Source organism: Musca autumnalis, unplaced genomic scaffold (genome assembly GCF_047663935.1).
Source record: "Musca autumnalis isolate F117 unplaced genomic scaffold, ASM4766393v1 scaffold_5, whole genome shotgun sequence".
Taxonomy (NCBI): domain Eukaryota; kingdom Metazoa; phylum Arthropoda; class Insecta; order Diptera; family Muscidae; genus Musca; species Musca autumnalis.
The window spans coordinates 209489383-209508848 of record NW_027412088.1 but is presented as its reverse complement, the minus strand read 5'-3'; the positions used below and the strand labels follow the sequence as shown (position 1 = coordinate 209508848).

General features: G+C 35.0%; 1 protein-coding gene across 6 annotated transcripts in view; it reads left to right on the top strand.

Moving 5' to 3' along the window:
• Positions 1–10855: 10855 nt before the first annotated feature.
• Positions 10856–19466, top strand: part of LOC141406421 (sphingomyelin phosphodiesterase) — a 43289-nt gene continuing 34678 nt past the window's right edge. For 3 of the 6 annotated variants that reach the window (XM_073991784.1, XM_073991781.1, XM_073991787.1), the window contains exon 1: positions 10856–11560. The gene's annotated coding sequence lies outside the window, so the exon portion shown is untranslated. The remainder of the gene's footprint in view (positions 11561–19466) is intronic. The other 3 variants (XM_073991789.1, XM_073991783.1, XM_073991786.1) reach the window with 2 other exon arrangements.

Here is a 19466-nt window from a genome sequence, read left to right as displayed (position 1 = left end):
CAATGGGAGACTTCTATTCACAAAAGACCTCAGTGATGCCCTTAATCTATTGAAGAAAGATTTCTATTTATTAAAATAGAAATTAAAAGTTTTGAAGACATCAAGGAAAGCTATAGAAAACCTATAGAAGCAACCTTTGTTTCAGAAAGGGTGTATAGAAGCACCCTTTGTTTCAGAAAGGGTGTATAGAAGCACCATTTGTTTCAGAAAGGGTGTATAGAAGCACCCTTTGTTTCAGAAAGGGTGTATAGAAGCACCCTTTGTTTCAGAAAGGGTGTATAGAAGCACCATTTGTTTCAGAAAGGGTGTATAGAAGCACCCTTTGTTTCAGAAAGGGTGTATAGAAGCACCCTTTGTTTCAGAAAGGGTGTATAGAAGCACCATTTGTTTCAGAAAGGGTGTATAGAAGCACCCTTTGTTTCAGAAAGGGTGTATAGAAGCACCCTTTGTTTCAGAAAGGGTGTATAGAAGCACCATTTGTTTCAGAAAGGGTGTATAGAAGCACCCTTTGTTTCAGAAAGGGTGTATAGAAGCACCCTTTGTTTCAGAAAGGGTGTATAGAAGCACCATTTGTTTCAGAAAGGGTGTATAGAAGCACCCTTTGTTTCAGAAAGGGTGTATAGAAGCACCCTTTGTTTCAGAAAGGGTGTATAGAAGCACCATTTGTTTCAGAAAGGGTGTATAGAAGCACCCCTTGTTTCAGAAAGGGTGTATAGAAGCACCCTTTGTTTCAGAAAGGGTGTATAGAAGCACCCTTTGTTTCAGAAAGGGTGTATAGAAGCACCCTTTGTTTCAGAAAGGGTCTATAGAAGCACCCTTTGTTTCAGAAAGGGTCTATAGAAGCACCCTTTGTTTCAGAAAGGGTCTATAGAAGCACCCTTTGTTTCAGAAAGGGTCTATGGAAGCACCCTTTGTTTTAGAAAGGGTCTATAGAAGCACCCTTTGTTTCAGAAAGGGCATATAGAAGCACCCTTTGTTCCAGAAAGGGCCTATGGAAGCACCCTTTGTTTCAGAAAGGGTCTATAGAAGCACCCTTTGTTTCTGAAAGGGTCTACAGAAGCACCCTTTGTTTCTGAAAGGGTCTACAGAAGCACCCTTTGTTTCAGAAAGGGTCTATAGAAGCACCCTTTGTTTCAGAAAGGGTCTATAGAAGCACCCTTTGTTTCAGAAAGGGTCTATAGAAGCACCCTTTGTTTCAGAAAGGGTCTATAGAAGCACCCTTTGTTTCAGAAAGGGTCTATAGAAGCACCCTTTGTTTCAGAAAGGGTCTATAGAAGCACCCTTTGTTTCAGAAAGGGTCTATAGAAGCACCCTTTGTTTCAGAAATGGTCTATAGAAGCACCCTTTGTTTCAGAAAGGGTCTATAGAAGCACCCTATGTTTCCGAAAGGGTCTATAGAAGCACCCTTTGTTTCAGAAAGGGTGTATAGAAGCACCCTTTGTTTCAGAATGGGTGTATAGAAGCACCCTTTGTTTCAGAAAGGGTGTATAGAAGCACCATTTGTTTCAGAAAGGGTGTATAGAAGCACCCTTTGTTTCAGAAAGGGTGTATAGAAGCACCCTTTGTTTCAGAAAGGGTGTATAGAAGCACCATTTGTTTCAGAAAGGGTGTATAGAAGCACCCTTTGTTTCAGAAAGGGTGTATAGAAGCACCCTTTGTTTCAGAAAGGGTGTATAGAAGCACCATTTGTTTCAGAAAGGGTGTATAGAAGCACCATTTGTTTCAGAAAGGGTGTATAGAAGCACCATTTGTTTCAGAAAGGGTGTATAGAAGCACCCTTTGTTTCAGAAAGGGTGTATAGAAGCACCCTTTGTTTCAGAAAGGGTCTATAGAAGCACCCTTTGTTTCAGAAAGGGTCTATAGAAGCACCCTTTGTTTCAGAAAGGGTCTATAGAAGCACCCTTTGTTTCAGAAAGGGTCTATAAAAACACTCCTTCGTTCAAAAAGGGTCTATAGAAGCACCCTTTGTTTCAGAAAGGGCCTATAGAAGCACCCTTTGTTTCAGAAAGGGTCTATAGAAGCACACTTTCTTTCAGAAAGGGTCTATAAAAACACTCTTTCGTTCAGAAAGGGTCTATAGAAGCACCCTTTCATTCAGAAAGGGTCTATAGAAGCACCCTTTGCTTCAGAAAGGGTCTATAGAAGCACCCTTTGTTTCAGAAAGGGTCTATAGAAACACCCTTTGTTTCAGAAAGGGTCTATAGAAGAACCCTTTGTTTCAGAAAGGGTCTATAGAGGCACCTTTTCCCTCAGAAAAGATCTATAAAAACATCCTTTCCTTCAGAAAGGGTCTATGGAAGCAGCTTTTCTTTCAGAAAGAGTCTATGGAAGCACCCTTTCTTCCGGAAAGGGTCTATAGAAGCACCCTTTCCCTCAGAAAAGGTCTATAAAAGCATCCTTTGTTTCAGAAAGGCTCTATAAAACCACTCTTTCCTGCTGAAAGGGTCTATAGAAACACCCTTTTTTCAGACGTATGTTCTAATGGACTTCTTTGCTAAGTACATTTCCAAGAATCAGAAACGCGAAGCGCCCCTAAGATGTTCAAATCGCCCCAACCTAGTGCGTATGTTTTGCTTGTTTTCGAGCGTAAATAAAATACCCTCGAAGTCGAGCAGATTCCATTCTTGCCGAGTTTCTTTCAGTTTTTGTCATATCATTGTTTTATTTGTAAATGTGGGTATTTTCCACAGCTGCAAACGAAAGAAAGACAAATACGTTGAAGATCAATGTCGCCAATCTGACCAACAAAGTATAACCGTTTCCTGCTACACACATATACGAACACATAAATTGGCAAAACTAAATTTATTTTCCACTCGATTTCACTCTTGCTCTATCTTGTAGAACTCGTACTCTTCGAATACTCCCACTCTCAAGTAACATGCCTGAAGTAATCAGGAAAAATCGTCTACATTGCGCTGAAGAGTTTTCTGTAAGAACGATTTTTCATAAAAACCGAAACAAATCATGGAAAAATAACTGTCTAGAAAAACAAACTACTAATAAAATCTATATAATAATACAAAATCTCTTTTTACGTCACAACTGTCTGGATTTTAGCCTGAGTATTTATGTTGCCCGGACAAAAAACCGTTGTATTAATTATACAATCAATCATTGCTATCTCATAAATATAACCAGAAATCATTAAATGTGCGATTAACTTTTATCAATGTAATTGTATTCCCATTATAATTTAATCAATATTCAATCATTATCACCACCACAAACCAAAAACAACAAAAGAAAAAAATGAGGATATCATAACTGACAACTAAAATAGAAAAACAAAAACCTATCAGGATTGTTATTATAGTCTAGGAGATATCTTAAACTGTATGTTTTGGACTTCGACACACAATAAAAAGCAGTCCAAAAATATGCAAACTCAGCAGTCAGCAGAGACAAACTTTAATAAACAATTTTATAGCAATCAAGTGATGTAACAAGTCGAGTTGCTGCTATAAATTCGGATTTGTTCTTTTATTATTATTTACAATCTTTCTTTGTTGCTGTCATACCAAAACATGTAAATAAAGAGGATTTTTTTGTCTTGTCTCCCTCTGTTGACTTTATTGCTAGGTGTTTGTACACTGAGAAAAAAAAAACTAATAAAATATTTTATTTTAAAACTAAGATGATTGTTGTAAAAGGTCGAATAAAACCAAAAATAAAAAAAAAATATTTTAAACATTGTAAGGTGAATGAAGACGCTGAAAATGTCCGCCAAAAGTGTTATACACTACAGTGTATTATTCCTCCACACATGCATGACACAATTGTTTAACGTAATTAGAAAAAAATATTTCCAAAAAAACTCTGTTTACATTTTTAATTGACAATACTAAACGTTTAATTTTTCTCAGTGTACATATCGCCAACAAATGTATTATCTTTTCTATGTTAGATTTTCTCCCCATTTGACACTTGTGGCAACGTATTTATAAAACAGTTCTGCTTGTAGTTTTCGCTGTGACATTTTAGTAGTTTTTCTGGGTACTAGCAAGTCTTTATAGTACAACACTACTTGTTTTCTTTTTCTCCTATTTTATGTTGTAAATTCATATTTTATTATCTTGAATCACAAAAACAACAAACAACCAACAGCTGTAAATGGAATGAAAAATGGAGATTGTTTTTTCTACAATCTGCACTGGAAAATATATGACAAATCTATAGCATATTTTTCGGCAGCAGACACTTAACAATTGTAAAAGTAAGCAATGCTCCTCTGCTCAGTGTCTGGTGGCAACATTGTTGCTACACTCTCTCGCATATATGACCAAACACACACACACTCCCTTGCACAGAATATTTCATCGTTTTCGGTGTGGTTCTTATCTCCTTCAATCGATGTACGAGTATCTATCTGCATGCATATGTAAATGTTTATGAGTGTTTGTAAATATGAATATATTTTTTCAACAACACACTTGTCAGTAAATATTGTTGTTTCTGTTCACAATCTCTGGTTAACTTCCACAAGGCATTTGAACGCACACACACACATACATACGATGGCCAATTCAAATGCATATTTTGCAGCTATTATAAAAAAAATATGAATTGCTGACAAATTGTTTGCGATTTTTTGCACTTGTCTTATTCCTTTTTAAATGCAAAAGTTTTAAATAAAATTATCTAAAACAAACATTTAAATAACATGGTTTTCTTTTAGAATGTAGACAAATCGTAGAATTATCTTATATGTATTTTCCATAGATATACACAGTCGAGATAATTTTGACTACTATAGAGAAACAAATTATAGGATGGGTTAAATCTAGGGATATGAAACAACAGCGGTTGTAGTTACGGGGATATTTGGGTTAATCGCGTGCATACTGAAATTAGTAGGGACAGTTAGGAATTTGCATAGACCAGATTTCATTATTATGTCAATGACTCTATCCCGATTTGTTTGCCAGATGCTTTCCTATATTTTACGTGAAATAAATAAAACTGGATAATTCACTTTATCGTATAAGGTTAAGTTCAGTCGGACCCACAGTGCACAGTGGCCAATTTTACGAAAAAACTAGCTAAAACTCTAAAAATTAATGGATTTAGACAAAAACTTGGGTTCATATGTTTTTCGGGTCGCTGGTTTTACTTTTCATATTTTTTAACCCTCAGACGGTCATTAGAAGTCTTTTTGGTCCCTTCTACTATAAAATGTGATCGTATCAGATCAAAATAGTATACAAATTTGTTCGCCATCAATACACCAAACTGTATATCTTACCTAAACTCCAGAAATATGAACCTAATTCATAAAACAATAAATACTGGTTTGTTTTTTGAATGAAACATAAACATGGAATATATGTATATATTTTTTGCTAAATATGAACCAATTCATTAATTTCAAAATAATCTTCTTTAAAGCAAAAAAAACTCAAAAACTCTTTTTATTTTTTTCCTAAATTTATTTTTTCTATACAAATTTTGTTTTTTTTTTTTATTTTATTTTATTTTGTTTGTTTTTTTATTTAATTTTGTAATTTCTTGCTCTGTAAACGATTCTCTTCTAATTGATTTTTCCTAATTAATTATGTATCTTGTAAATCAGAACAATGTGAACCATATGTACATACATATTGAGTCCACCAGCACTAGCTTGAATTTTTAGATGTTGCATTTATATTAAAGAAATTCAAAAATTGTATTTGCGAATTAATGCTATTGATATGGTGAGTGTTTCCGACAACAAACGAAATCTATACGTGTTGGGTTTGTTAGTGTTGTGGGTGTGATTTGTTAGTGTGGTAGGTTTGATTTATTAGTGGTGGTTGTTTAGGCTGTGGTGCTTTGTTGACACGTAGTCAATGTGCGTGTAGAAATGATGGAGGGGAGGAAAGACAACAACAATAAAAGCAAATCCACCACATCTTTATAGGCAAAGCACAAAAACCGATTTTGCCAGAAAAAATAGTGGTTAATGTAGGGGAAACTAAGAAATTTATTTTTGTATTTTAGAAAAGCATTCATACTTTTGCAAAAATAGTATTGCGTGCATGAATACAAAAATTTTTCCATTCACTTTAAAAGAGGTGCATTCAAATTATGGACAAAAAAATATGAACGGAATTAGTAAAAAAATCATACTTTTGTTTTTTTCTGTGTATGGATTTTGGCAAAATTGTCATACAAAGCATCATTTTAGAAGAATGACGTCAAAGACAAAAATGTTCTCTGCTAAATTTCACTATAAGTCACCAAAGAAATGAAATCTGTATTTGCCTTACATACCAATGAAATATCGGTATAAATTTTGCCAAAATAACAAGAAACTTAAGCTGGGTGGTCCCGCTATTGAAGTCAGGCAAGGACGCCAGCAAAGGTGAGTCGCCCGTGGCAAAGACCATTAAGGCTTTAATTTTTCTTAGCGTCGGAAGTAGTTATCCAGTTGCCGATCAACAGCGCTGCACACCATCCCCATACATATTAGTAGAGCAAACCGTGCAATAGGACATTGGCGTTGAAACAATGGTGGCGCTCTATTTATCAAAAGCCTTTAATACTGTCAAGCACTCCACGCTGTTGTAGGACATCGAGCAACCTACCCTCCAGTCAAGTTTGAAATGTTGGATAAACATTTATATGTGAGGACGCCAGGAACAAATAGTCAAAGACCCGTAGTTGGGGTGATATGTCCGGAATTGTTTTACCTCTACCTTTCCTGAATTGCAACCCCTCCAGACGGCATTGAGATCATAACGTATGCGGCTGATTGTACGATTTTGGCGTCTAGTACCTTTCCTGATGACATTTTTGAAAGGCTGAACACCTATTTGTCTAATCTTACCACCTTTTTCCACGCGAAGAATATGCAAATATCCGCCACTAAATCAACGGCCACTCAGTTCACCACAGAGCTGACAACAGATTTGAATTTCATGGTCGATGGTAGCAGAATTCGGATCACCAGCTACCCCAAAATTCACATTCAACAGACAGCGGGTTTACCGGATTGACCCGAAACCATTGTGTTTCGGCCAGCGCACAGTGGTCCCACTTGTATGGGAAGGTGCGACAAAAATATTTATAATCGTCGGATCAATCTGATTTTTCCAGTATATGCTAAAAATAAGTAAAAAATACTTTAGCCAAAAAATCATAAATATGGGTCCGGTTTTTCCTATAGCCCCCATGTAGCGGTACAACCCGATTTCAGGTATTTTGAGGCTTTTATTTACATTTTGGGCCCAAATTGACTGTGGTTTGGTATTTGGGGTTCCCAATGGTCAAAAACCTTCTGCGCCAAAAATTGTGGCCTTGGGTCCAGGTTTCGGCATAGCTCTCATATTACGATACCTCCCGATTGAAGATTTTATCAACATTTTCGGCACGAATTGATTGTAATTTGCCATTTAGAGTTCCCAGTGATCAAAAACCTTCTGCACCAAAAATCGTGGTCTTAGGTCCAGGTTTCGGTATAGGTCTCATATTACGGTACCTCCCTATTTCAGTTATTTTGAGGTTATTATCTACATTTTCGCTTCGAATTGGTTGTAATTTGCTATTAGGAGTTCTTAGTGGTCAAAAAACGTCTCCGACTGGTATCGTGGACAGGCAAGGAAACAAATTATTCCATATGAGGTCAGAATATTTCATGGTAGGGGATATAATAAAGTTCTGTGTGACCGTTATATGTAGAATTCATGTGTGCATGTTATATGTAGAATTCATACATATATCAAAAATAAACAAATGTAAAAAATACACTCATAAGTAGATCCCAAAACAAAAATGTCTAAATCTTTAGAGAACAAAACCAAAACAAACAATTAAAACACAAAACAAAGAAGAAACTGAGAATACAGTAATACGGCATATTCACTGAAACGACCAGTATTTTTAATGTCACACACGAAAATGCAAATATATGCAGCTGGAACCAAATTTTTTGTAAACTTGACACTATTTTGAACATTCTTCAAAAAATTTGGAGAGTGGCGAAGGATGGCGAAGTTAGTAAAACTCAACCTCAATTTTTAGGACTTGAAAAAAATCACAAAAAAGTATTTAAAAAGAATGTGATTTCCAGCACATTTTAGCGAATAACATGTACAAATTTTTAATTTTTAAGTAATTAGAAAACCTTGTACTAAAACTTCCATATCGAAAAAAAATAATTTTATCCTTTCAATTTTGAGTTACTTGCCATGTAAGAAGTCAAACCTTACTGATGTTTTTAAAGTTTTTAGATATCATACGTAAATGTCAACTTCTTCTGTTCTGTTTTGTTAAATACCGTTATAAATTACAAAAACAGTGCTGGAATATTAAAATATGAACAACTTATTGTGGGCATTTTCTGAAAGTACATACCGGGCTAAAACGACACTTTTTTCCATTGATCCGGGCTGTATCTTAGAAACTAATAAGAATTTTGCTTTGCGGTCTTCAGTAACATTGTAGTCCTAGAATAGTAGAACTTAAGTGTCAGATAGACGAACTAGGAAAATACGCACCTAGCGCATAAAAAATGATAAAATATATGAAAGTTTACATAATTTCTGGAATTATGTGCAGTTACAGCCAAACAGCCAAACTATTATACTATTATACAAAGTTCACACAGGCTGTTTATTCTCATGTTTGAAATTTCAATGTATTGTTGATATATTTTTCAAATTGTCGTTGAAAAATATGCTAGAAATAACGCGATAGAGGCATTTAACAACAATGATATGTTCTGAAGAGTTGTTTATTACATTTCAGGAAATATTTTTGCCAAATAAAATACAAAGAAAAATTTTACCGTTTTGAAGATACGCTGGGAAATATATACAAATTACGGAATTTTTAGTCATATTAAACAATTTGAGGCAATAAATGAAGTTATTCGTGTTCATTATTTTTCCAAAAACCTTCTCCTTGTGCTTATATACATGGAAACATTCGTTTAGATAGGTCATGTTTAGATAGGGTCATAAAATCTGAACCCGATCTAACAAAACAAAATCCAAAAAGGGTTTTTGTCTATTGTGTCTGTACTATCATAAAAACCGCATTAGAAGTTGTTTCCACAAAATTACCTTGAAAATGTTGCACAGTGTAATACAATATAAAATTTAATGTTGATAATAATTAACAGATATATGATGTGGTATGCATGTAAATGATAATGATAATTTTAACATAACATGCTTTCGTTGCAGTACTTGATCGGGTGTTACCGTGAGAGCCATCATAGGCATTTCACAAGGGATCTTCAGAAAGAGAGGTCCAACGTTACAAGAGAACCTCTAAATCTACAAGCCTGTCAAGCAAGGTCAAGGTTTAAATAGCATTCACATGTATGTAGACGCAGATGCATAAACAACCATCGTTTGAATGCGGTCCTCAGAGAAAATCCCCCATCTATCAGCTGAGGAGCGTCAGCTCCCACGACAAACCAGAGTAGTTTTCGCTCAACTACGTTCGAAATCGTACAGCCGTCTAAATTCTTATAGGACAAGTATTGGTAACACCGTGCAAAACATATGTCCATCAGGCGGCACAGGCCCGCACACTATACTGCAACTTTTCAACGGCCCTGCCAAACCTACTCAGTTAACTCCAGTAGATTTTTGGTTACATCTCATCGAAACAGGCACATACCTAGAAATGGAGATACAGAGTCAGATTGAGCAGAAAAACGAACATACAACCATACAAAATACTGTTACAACAAAATATGCAATTTTGGTTGTAAACTTTTTGATAATAATTAAATTATGGTTATTTCATGAATTCTTTTGAAATAATAAATAAGGTTAACCCGGCAAAAAAGCTCTAGTGCATACGTTGTTCAACTTACTTTTAAAAAATGTTTTGGATATGCTTAAAAAAATGTGTAATTATTTTTCTCTAAGCGATCTCAAGCTAGAAAATAAATAATATAGTCAAAATAATCAGTGTGTATGTTTTTTTTACTGATTACTTCAATTTTTTATAATTTACATTTACATTTACGTATGTACTGCCCCAGCGCCATAGAGGCCTTTTGGGGCGTATCATGTATGAATATCATTCTGTTAATTATTTTTATGAACAATTTATACAAATATACGCTTTAATTTTGGGTGTTAAGGCCTCGGCACATAAGAAGCATAGCATTCTTGCTTAAGTCATATCTGATAAAAGACTAAATACCAAGTTCGACCTAATACAAAGATTTCAGAATCACATTTGAATTAGGTCGAACTTGGTCTTTAGTCATTTACCAAATATGGCTCAAGCAAGAATGTCATGATTCTTATGTGTCGAGGCCTTTACTTTAAATTTAAATTTACATCAGAAGTATTTCAATATTAGCTTACAAAAATGTTTTAATTTCTCTTTTAAAAGATGAAACTCTGGTAAGAGTCTTCAAGAAATTGGGAATATTATGGAATTCTATACAAGCACTGTGTATATATCGCCGTTTAGTGAATTCCAAGCGGCACCTTATTACTATTCAATTTGAATTGTTCTTTGTAATAACAGAAGTTTGATTATTGTTATTAAACTGTATTGAACTTGGTCCAATGTTATGAATGCTTTCGAGGCAAATTAAAAATAAGAGCTTTGTTGCGTCCTTTGTAAAGATTTCAAACAAATAGTATTTTTGTGTGCATATATCATAGCCATATAATTAAAGTGGTTTTGGATTAGGGCGTTGTACAACGTTTGTTATGCCAATCTATGCTGATTTTACTAAAAATATAAACAAATTATGCTTTTACAAATTCGCACTCTCAATTTTTCCTCTTTCAAAACAAAGGAGTTTAAGAGATATGTGATCTCTTTCACATAAACTAAGCTTACCTACGTTCAAGCTTATGGTGATTTACCCACAGTAGTCAAGCTTTCACCTCACCATATTTTGAGGTGAGTACTGGTCAATGAACAAGTGCATTATGTTGTTTACATGATCGTGTCTCTCAAACAGTCGACGATCAGTTGTGTGCGGTTACTCTATCAAGGCAGACGTTCTTTGTGAGGAAACGGAAAACGGCAAACACTCGTAAAGAAGCGAAAACAAAGTGTAAACATAGCGGTAAAGTGAAAATTTAGGTCTTTGTTGCCTGCCTGCCCGTTCGTCATATGTGAAAACAAACAAAACGTCGGTTTTAAGATGATAAAGAGTGCCTAATATCTGCTGCCGATATCGCTGTCATGTCAGGCAAGCAAATATGAATTTTGATTTAATAAATATTTGAATTGGAAAAAAGAGCCACACCATAACACATAATAAAAGTGAATTAAGCCACACCAACAACAACAACAAAAGCAAATATTCAATCATAAATGTATTAAAGCAAAGAAAGATAAAGTGATTTCGAAAAGAAGCTGCTTGCCTGCGGACACTGGAAATAAAATCATAAAACACACACACGCATGCCCCGACTTACCAGATGCAGGCAGACGGCCAGTAGTTGTTGAGTTTTTATTATTTATTTCTTTCTAAGTACATAAACGGCAGAGATTATAAAAGTGCAATAGCATCAGCAGACATACAGACGCAGCCAAAGATAAAAAGCAGAGGCAAGAAGTGCCGACCGCCGACTGCCACACCGCAACAGAGGAGGTAAACAACAAATTATTTCTTTATTCGGTTTAAATAATCGTAATATAAATAGTGAAATTTATTATACACCGCCGCTCTTTTACATACACTCAAACTATACACTACATACATAAATGTCTACGTACGTGTTATATTTGGATTTTGAAACTAACATGTGAGTAGCTGCTGAAGAGTCTTGAAGCCCTCCCGCCCCCCTTACATGGCACAGCAAACTGCCATCACCACATTTTCTTACATTCACATGGCAAAAATTTACTCTCTCTCAAAGAAGGCAAGTCAAGTTGTAGTTTTCACTCTTGTTTTAGTTTTGGATTTGGGCGCCATACTACACCTGTTAGAAGTTTTGGCAGCAGAAGAAAAAGATACAATAACAAGTGAATATTACAAAGGTTTTTTGAAACGTGTATGCAAATATATTCATGGCGGTTTTTATTTTCACTTTTATTAAAATATCTAAATTTTTACAAGTTGGAACTATTTTCTGTTTTTTTCTGGATGTTACTGAAGAGATAGCCAGTGAGTATAAATTTTACTTATATGTAAAGTTGTTTGTCGACTCCAAAGAAGTTTATGGAGAAAAATTAACAAACAGCTGTTTTGGTTTATATGTAACACACAGACGGAATTTAACCAAAGATCATCGAAATGGAAAGCCATGTATTTTTTATAAAGCTGTGCAAAATAGTTTTATGAAAAATTCCAGAGAGGACATGGGAAGATTTATCTCATATAAAAGAGTGTCCATAGATTATATTTCTACTTCTTGGCGTATATCACATAGTACCACATAACTTCTATATATGATGTATGTATATTTTTTGATTGAAATACTCAGTGTATATACCCAACTATAGCCGGCAATAACCACTGTATAATACAGTCTTGAAGAAGTTTCCGATCAATGTATTTTTTATGTGCATGTATGGGCCTCATATTTTATTCTAGTTATATGCTAATTATTGTTAGGTTTTGAATACAAATCTAGGTAGAAGAACTGTTCGTCAAATATTTTCTAAAATTCCTGGAATTCTAAATGTCAACTTTAGTAATATAGAAAATTTCAATACATTTAATTTAACTGACGAAACTTGGTGATCTATTTTCTTAACTATCTTATTAACTTTGTATTTACTACTAGTTAATGTATAAAATAAATAATCCACAAAATTTACAAATACATAATTATATGTGTTGCTTTAACCCACTAAAAGCCACTGGTCGTTTAAACGCCACCAAAAATGGTTGCACAAATTAACGTAAAACTTGGACATTTTCGCACATTTTTGTGAGTTTTTTTAGCATTTTCTTATAGTATTATCCGTTATCTGTCATTTCATGCTCATAAATCTTTATTTGGCCTATGCATCTCCACGCAATTGGCCTAAAACGCAAGCAATTCAACAAAAATCGACTTTTTTGTAATTTTTTGATTTTTTATGAAAAATTTAAATATGCGATAAAAATTTAATCATGAATGTTACATTCATATAAAGTCAAGGATATGTCAGGAGTATAGTAAGAGTATTTTCTCAATCAAAAACCAAGGGATTAGCATTGAAGAATACACCTATATTACCCTTAAAAGTTTTCGGGACTTTAAAAAGAAGGCCCGATTGCTGGAAAACTATACGTTTTAGAGAAAAATGCTTAAAAAATCTCAAAAATATTATTTTCGTATAAAATTTTAAGTTTTCTCACAAAAAAACTCTCGACGCTAAGTGGGTTAATTTACACATTTTGTTTATAATTTACAGTGTCTTTTAGATCCATGCAGTTAGCATGCCTTCCTTTAAATGTTCATTTTAAAAACATGTAAAAAAGTATCAGTCGTATCAGAGATATACCCTCAGCCTATGTGAATTGAAACTTTCATCTACGGACAGATCGAATACAGGCTACACAACCAACATAATTTTCCCCAAATATTATGTATTTGGGATGTTGGCAGAATTTGGTTGGTCCTTTTTGAACATTTGAACTTACCGACAAAAATGTGGATTAAAGGATTAAAGCTTAAAAGAAGATACTTGAAGGAATGGATCGATATAGTGCATTTTAGAAGCGGATCTTATTTTGACAGTCATTTCTTTTTGATAAATAATGCTCTGTCCAGTCAGTTGGTCACCGAATAACTTATAAGTTTTGGACCACTATGGCCAGCATGGGCTTGCCGAGGAAAATCGTAATATCGCTGTAAACAGGAGTAACATCGGTATACATTTTCAAAGGATCTTCAAACAGACCCTAAACTGCACTTAAACAAAACTGTTTAACCTAAGGGGAAAACCGATATGGACCATTTTAGAAGTTAAACTTAATTTGGACAAAATATTAGGAGATCCAAAGTTTGGACCAAATTGATATCGCGTGTACCATTTTCGTGTCCTTCCTTCAACTTTTGGGGGAGGAACCGTAAGTTGTGGACCTATTGCCCATCTTCGAACTAAAACTGAGTTTTTACTAAGACCAAATCGGTTGTTCAGTTCGAGAGTTATCGTGCGCTCCGGCTACTGTTGTCATGGAATTGGCCCTAAACAAGTTGCTACAACGAAAATCAATGCGATTCAAGAGCAGGGGCTCAATTCTGTTTCTATGAAAATGTTAAATGAAAACTTTTATAAAGGAGAAAACGGTCAAATAAAAAAATTATAAAGGAAATATTTTTCATTTCAAATTTTCATAGAACAAGAATCCAGCCCCATGTATTTTATTGAACTTTTCCGAAATTTTGTGAAGGAGTTACCCGAAGAAGTGGACCGATAGAGTCCATATTGAAACCTCATCTATGCTCAGTAGACATTTTACGCTGTGCAAAGTATGGCCCAAATCCGTTACTCCCTTCAAGTGTCATCGTGCGCACAATTTTCCGAAATTTTTATGAATTTTGTGGAAAAGTTACTTGAAGGAGTGGATCGATATGACTCATCTTCGAACTTAAACTTGGAGAAAATATTAAGGCCAAATTTTGGACCAAATCGGTTTATCCTTTCGAGAGTTATCGTGCGCTCCAGCCAGTTAGACGGACGGACATTGCCAAATCGACTGCAAATCGTCTGAAACGGATTTCGTCCAAATATGTATACTTGGGGTCTAAACCCATTATTTCGATAAGGCACATTTTGCCCGTATGAAAGTGTTTACACCTCCATTAGTCTAAAGGCTGAGGGTATAATTATTTTTTAACTAAAAACAACTTCTGTCTATTTCACAGAAGTATTGAGAAAATTGCCACAGACCTTTGCAACATCAACATGTTTTTTTTTTTCCTTTTCATACCTCCAGTCCCTTCCGTCTTTACCAAATACAAAACTGTCATTTATTGGATTTAAAACTTTAATTTCATTTTGACCAATATTTTCACATCTGAGTTAACTCTTACTGGGATACCAATAACATCCAACATCATCTTGACTAATACAACAACTTTGTGTAGGGATGTTGATATCTTCAACATGCATGTGTGTGCGCGTGTGACTGTAATTTCATTTAACAAACATTGACAATCTATCAAAATTGATTTAATTTGCAATAGCAACTACACCAACAACAGAATCAACAATTTCAACATCAAAAACACTGATAATAACAAGGACTACAGGGTGATGACAGGACAACACCTCTCCAACTCCCCTCCAACCTTTGGGCAAAGCTTTCTTTTTCCCAGTGTTCAAGTTTACATAGGCTAAAATGCAATTTGCGGCAATGACACGTATTCAATACGACCGACTGACTACAACATGATCATCATCGTCATAATGCAACATGTTGAAATATTGTTGTATGACACAGACACACACATACTTACACGAATTACAAGTGTTGGTTGCTTGTTAAAGTGCCGCATTTATGTCCCTTTTCTCCTTGCGGGAAGCAGTTCCTAGTTACTGTTGGGCGAAGGAACAAAGTTATATTTATCTCCAGCCATTGATTTTGTGTGTGTGTTTCGAACCCTGGCATCACATCATGTCGCAAAACAGTCTGACACTATCATTGTTACAACATCATGTCGCAAAAGAACAAACTAGAGAGAGAGAGAAAAAGGCAAAAAATGGATGACTGCAAAAGCAAAATCGTTTAGAGTTTAGTTTTGGGGAAATGTGCAAAAAGCAATGGCAGTGATGTTTGACTGGACTGACTGGTCGGAGGTGATAGAGTGGTGCCTCTGCTTTGCCGCTCTTTTGTTGGGATATGTGCATAAATTGTGGTGTGGATCTAACAAACACTTACAATATTACTTGTCGGCGTTTGTGAGAACAAAGGTGTATAGGGTTGAGGGAGGATTTGGAGGTCACAAGACACTGTCTATTCCCCTCCCTCCACTTTTGTACAATATTGATTTTGACAAATAACCAAGGACTGATGGACTGATGAAGATGGATAAAATGAAAATTCCGTTGCCAATAATGACGTTTCACTGGATGATGACACAATGATGCTTTCACCCTCCTGTGCATAATTGAAAGTTGAATAATACTGCTGTTGTTGCATGCCGGTGCTTGTTACGCCATAATGGCTTGAACAAGGCAACCACAATACAGCGCCTTCATTTCATGTTGGCTGCTGGTGATATGTGGCAAAATATGATGATGTCACTGTCAATGCGGTGCATAAATATTGCACTGTGTGTTTCTGGTGGCATCAAATAGGTTACGAAGCATTTCATTGTGCTTACCAAATCATTTTTGTGACAAATCGAACAGTTCGATTTTTTTTTTTTTCAAAAAATTAGAAAGTCGTCCAATTTAAACATCAGAAAATATCTCAAATTCTTAAATTCGAAACAAATTTTTTGATCAAAAATCGTTAGAAATGAGGAAAACTACCCCATCCTGAAAATGTTCGGTGATTACTGATTTTCGCTGATCAAGGCGAAACTACTAAACCTTGAATTTTGTCGATTTTTAAGAGTGTCGCTATTGGTGAAAAAATAAGACCTGATGTTGAAAATTCTTTATTGAAGCGTATGAACAATTAAAAAAAGATCCTTCATAATGAATATATGTTATAGCGACATCTATATTTAAGATTTAAGATTTTTAGTGGACAATTTAATTTTTTTCCTTTTTTCAGTTATCCACAATTGTGGTTATTTGAAGTGTTTAATAAGAAAATTAAATAGCAAGTTGGGGTTATGAGGGGAAAATCAGAAAATCTAAAATTTTTTATAGGCTAATTTTAAAGTATAAGTAGCATAAAATATTTGGTAAAATTTAAAAGTTGATCGGAACAATAGTGCCTGAGACATGAGAAGAAAAAATTTATTGTGCTCTGTATGCAGGATAGAAACTAAAAAAACGTTTTCCATCGATCGATTTTATTAAAAAATGTTGCCTGTTTATGACCAAACAATTATAGTTTTTTTAACCCCTATTTATCATTTTCAAAAAATCGTAAAAAATATTTACTTATTTTGAAGTACAGGTAGTACAGAGTATGCAGCAGTTGATCGGAGCAAAATTGGCCGAGATATGAAGGTTGAAAGAAAAGAACCCATTGTGTTTTGTGTGTAGAGGCGCAACTTACAACGCGTTTTTCTCAATGGTATTTTTGAAGTCGGTACAAACGATAGCTTGAAAACGAATGGACCGATCTTCACATATTTTGTTGAACTTACGCATAAAAAGCTTGTCTTTAAGCGAGACAGATTAAAAAATTGCCCAATTTTTGGACTAAAACGGGTCAATTTATACCGTCAAAAAAAAATTTTTAAAAATTTTTACTTTGAATATTCACAATTTTTTAATTTTTTTAAATTATGAAAATTGGACCATTCATTTTCAAGTTATCGTTGGCACCGCAAAGCGGTTTTACAAAAAAAGGGTTTCACAGGTAGCCATTTACAACAAAACTATGCAATATTTTGCAACAACAAAAAATTTAAATGTAATTTTAGATGTGCTCTATGAAAAACGCATTGTTTACGGTCTCACGCATACGACGCTGTCCACAAACAGCGTGTGCGTTAATACATTGCTAAAATTAACAAGTAACAAGTAACAAAAGCGTTAAGTTCGGTCGGGCCGAACTTTTTATACCCTCCACCACAAATTTCAGCCATTTCGGTGGATTAATGTGGCCACTACCTTCAAAATTCCGAAATTCGGAAGGTACCGTTCTATGGGGGCTATATGATGGCGTGGACCTATACCTACAAATTTCTGGGGGAAATTTTTATACGCCTAAAGAAGACTAAATACCAAATATCAGCCATATCGGTGTGATAATGAGGCTAAAACGTTCAAAATATCGAAAATCGGGAGATATTGTATTATGGAGGCTATATCAACACGTGGACCTATATAAACATTTTATGGTAGAAATGTTTCTTAGCCTCTGGAAACACAAAATACAAAGTTACAACCGATTCTTTGGTCAAATGGGTCTAATACATTCAAAATCTATTAAAATGACGCGTACTTTATATGGGGTTATATGGGGGCTATACCAAAACGTGGACCTATATAACCCAACTTTGGTAGGAATATTTTGTGGCCTCTGGAGACACAAAATACAAAGTTACAACCAATTCTGTGGTCAAATGGGTCTAATACATTAAAAATATATTAAAATGACGCGTACTTTATATGGGGCCTTATATGGGGGCTATACCAAAACGTGGACCTATATAACCCAACTTTGGTAGGAATATTTTTTGGCCTCTGGAGACACAAAGTACCAAATTACAACCAATTCGGTGGTAAAATGGGTCAAATATCTTAAAAATTCCTTAAAACGGCGACGCGTCACGCGTCATTTTGTATGGGGGCTATACGAAAGCGTGGACCTACATAGCCCGCTTTCAATACCAAAAGTCCTACGTAAATATAACATATTTTCCCAAAATTTCATCAACCTACGTCAATCCGTTCGGACTAATCAAGAATATATATACTTTGTGGGGTCTACAGTGATTATTTCGAGTAGTTACAAACGTAGTGACAAACTTAATATACCCCCATCCTATGGTGGAGGGTATAAAAAGTCGTTAAGTTCGGCCGGGCCGAACTTTTTATACCCTCCACCATAAAATAGTCTTAATTAAAATGGAATAATTAGTGTCCTTTCACAATTTTAGGTGGAAAAAATGTCGACCATGGATATATACACCAATTGTCTTAATTATCAAATCTAATCTAAAAAATGTGTTCAGCCAGGTGAAAGGTACCACCTACGGGACTATATCAAAATGTCAACCTATCTTTATAATTTTTGGTGGAAAAGTTTTGTAACTGCAGAGAACCTCAAAAATGAAATTAAATTGAGGGTAGTTCCATCAAACAATGAAGACCCTCAAAATGCCGAAAATCGGGAGGTAACTTTATATAGGAGCTATACGAAAAGATGGACCTATGTTGACGAATTTTAGTGAAGAAGTTTCGTGATCACTGAAAATTCAAATGTCAAATTATAGCTAGTTCGATTAAAAATGTTTGCTAAAATTCTCAAAATGTCGAAAATCGGGAAGTATCGTTATATGGGGGCTTTACCAAACCATGGACCTATGTTGACGATGTTCGGTGGAGAAGTTTGATGACCACTGAGAACCTCAAATGTCAATATACAGCTAGTTCGGGTGAAGATTGTAGCTAAAATTCTCAAAATACCGAAAATCGGGAGGTACCGTTATATGGGGGCTATACCAAACCATGGACCGGTGTTGGCTATATTCGGTGGAGAAGTTTGATGACCACTGAGAACCTCAAATGTCAATTTACAGCTAGTTCGGGTGAAAATTGTAGCTAAAATTCTTAAAATACCGAAAACCGGGAGGTACCGTTATATGGGGGCTATACCAAGCCATGGACCTATGTTGACGATGTTCGGTGGAGAAGTTTGATGGCCACTGATAACCTCAAATGTCAATAGGTCGGGTGAAAATTGTAGCTAAAATTCTCAAAATACCGAA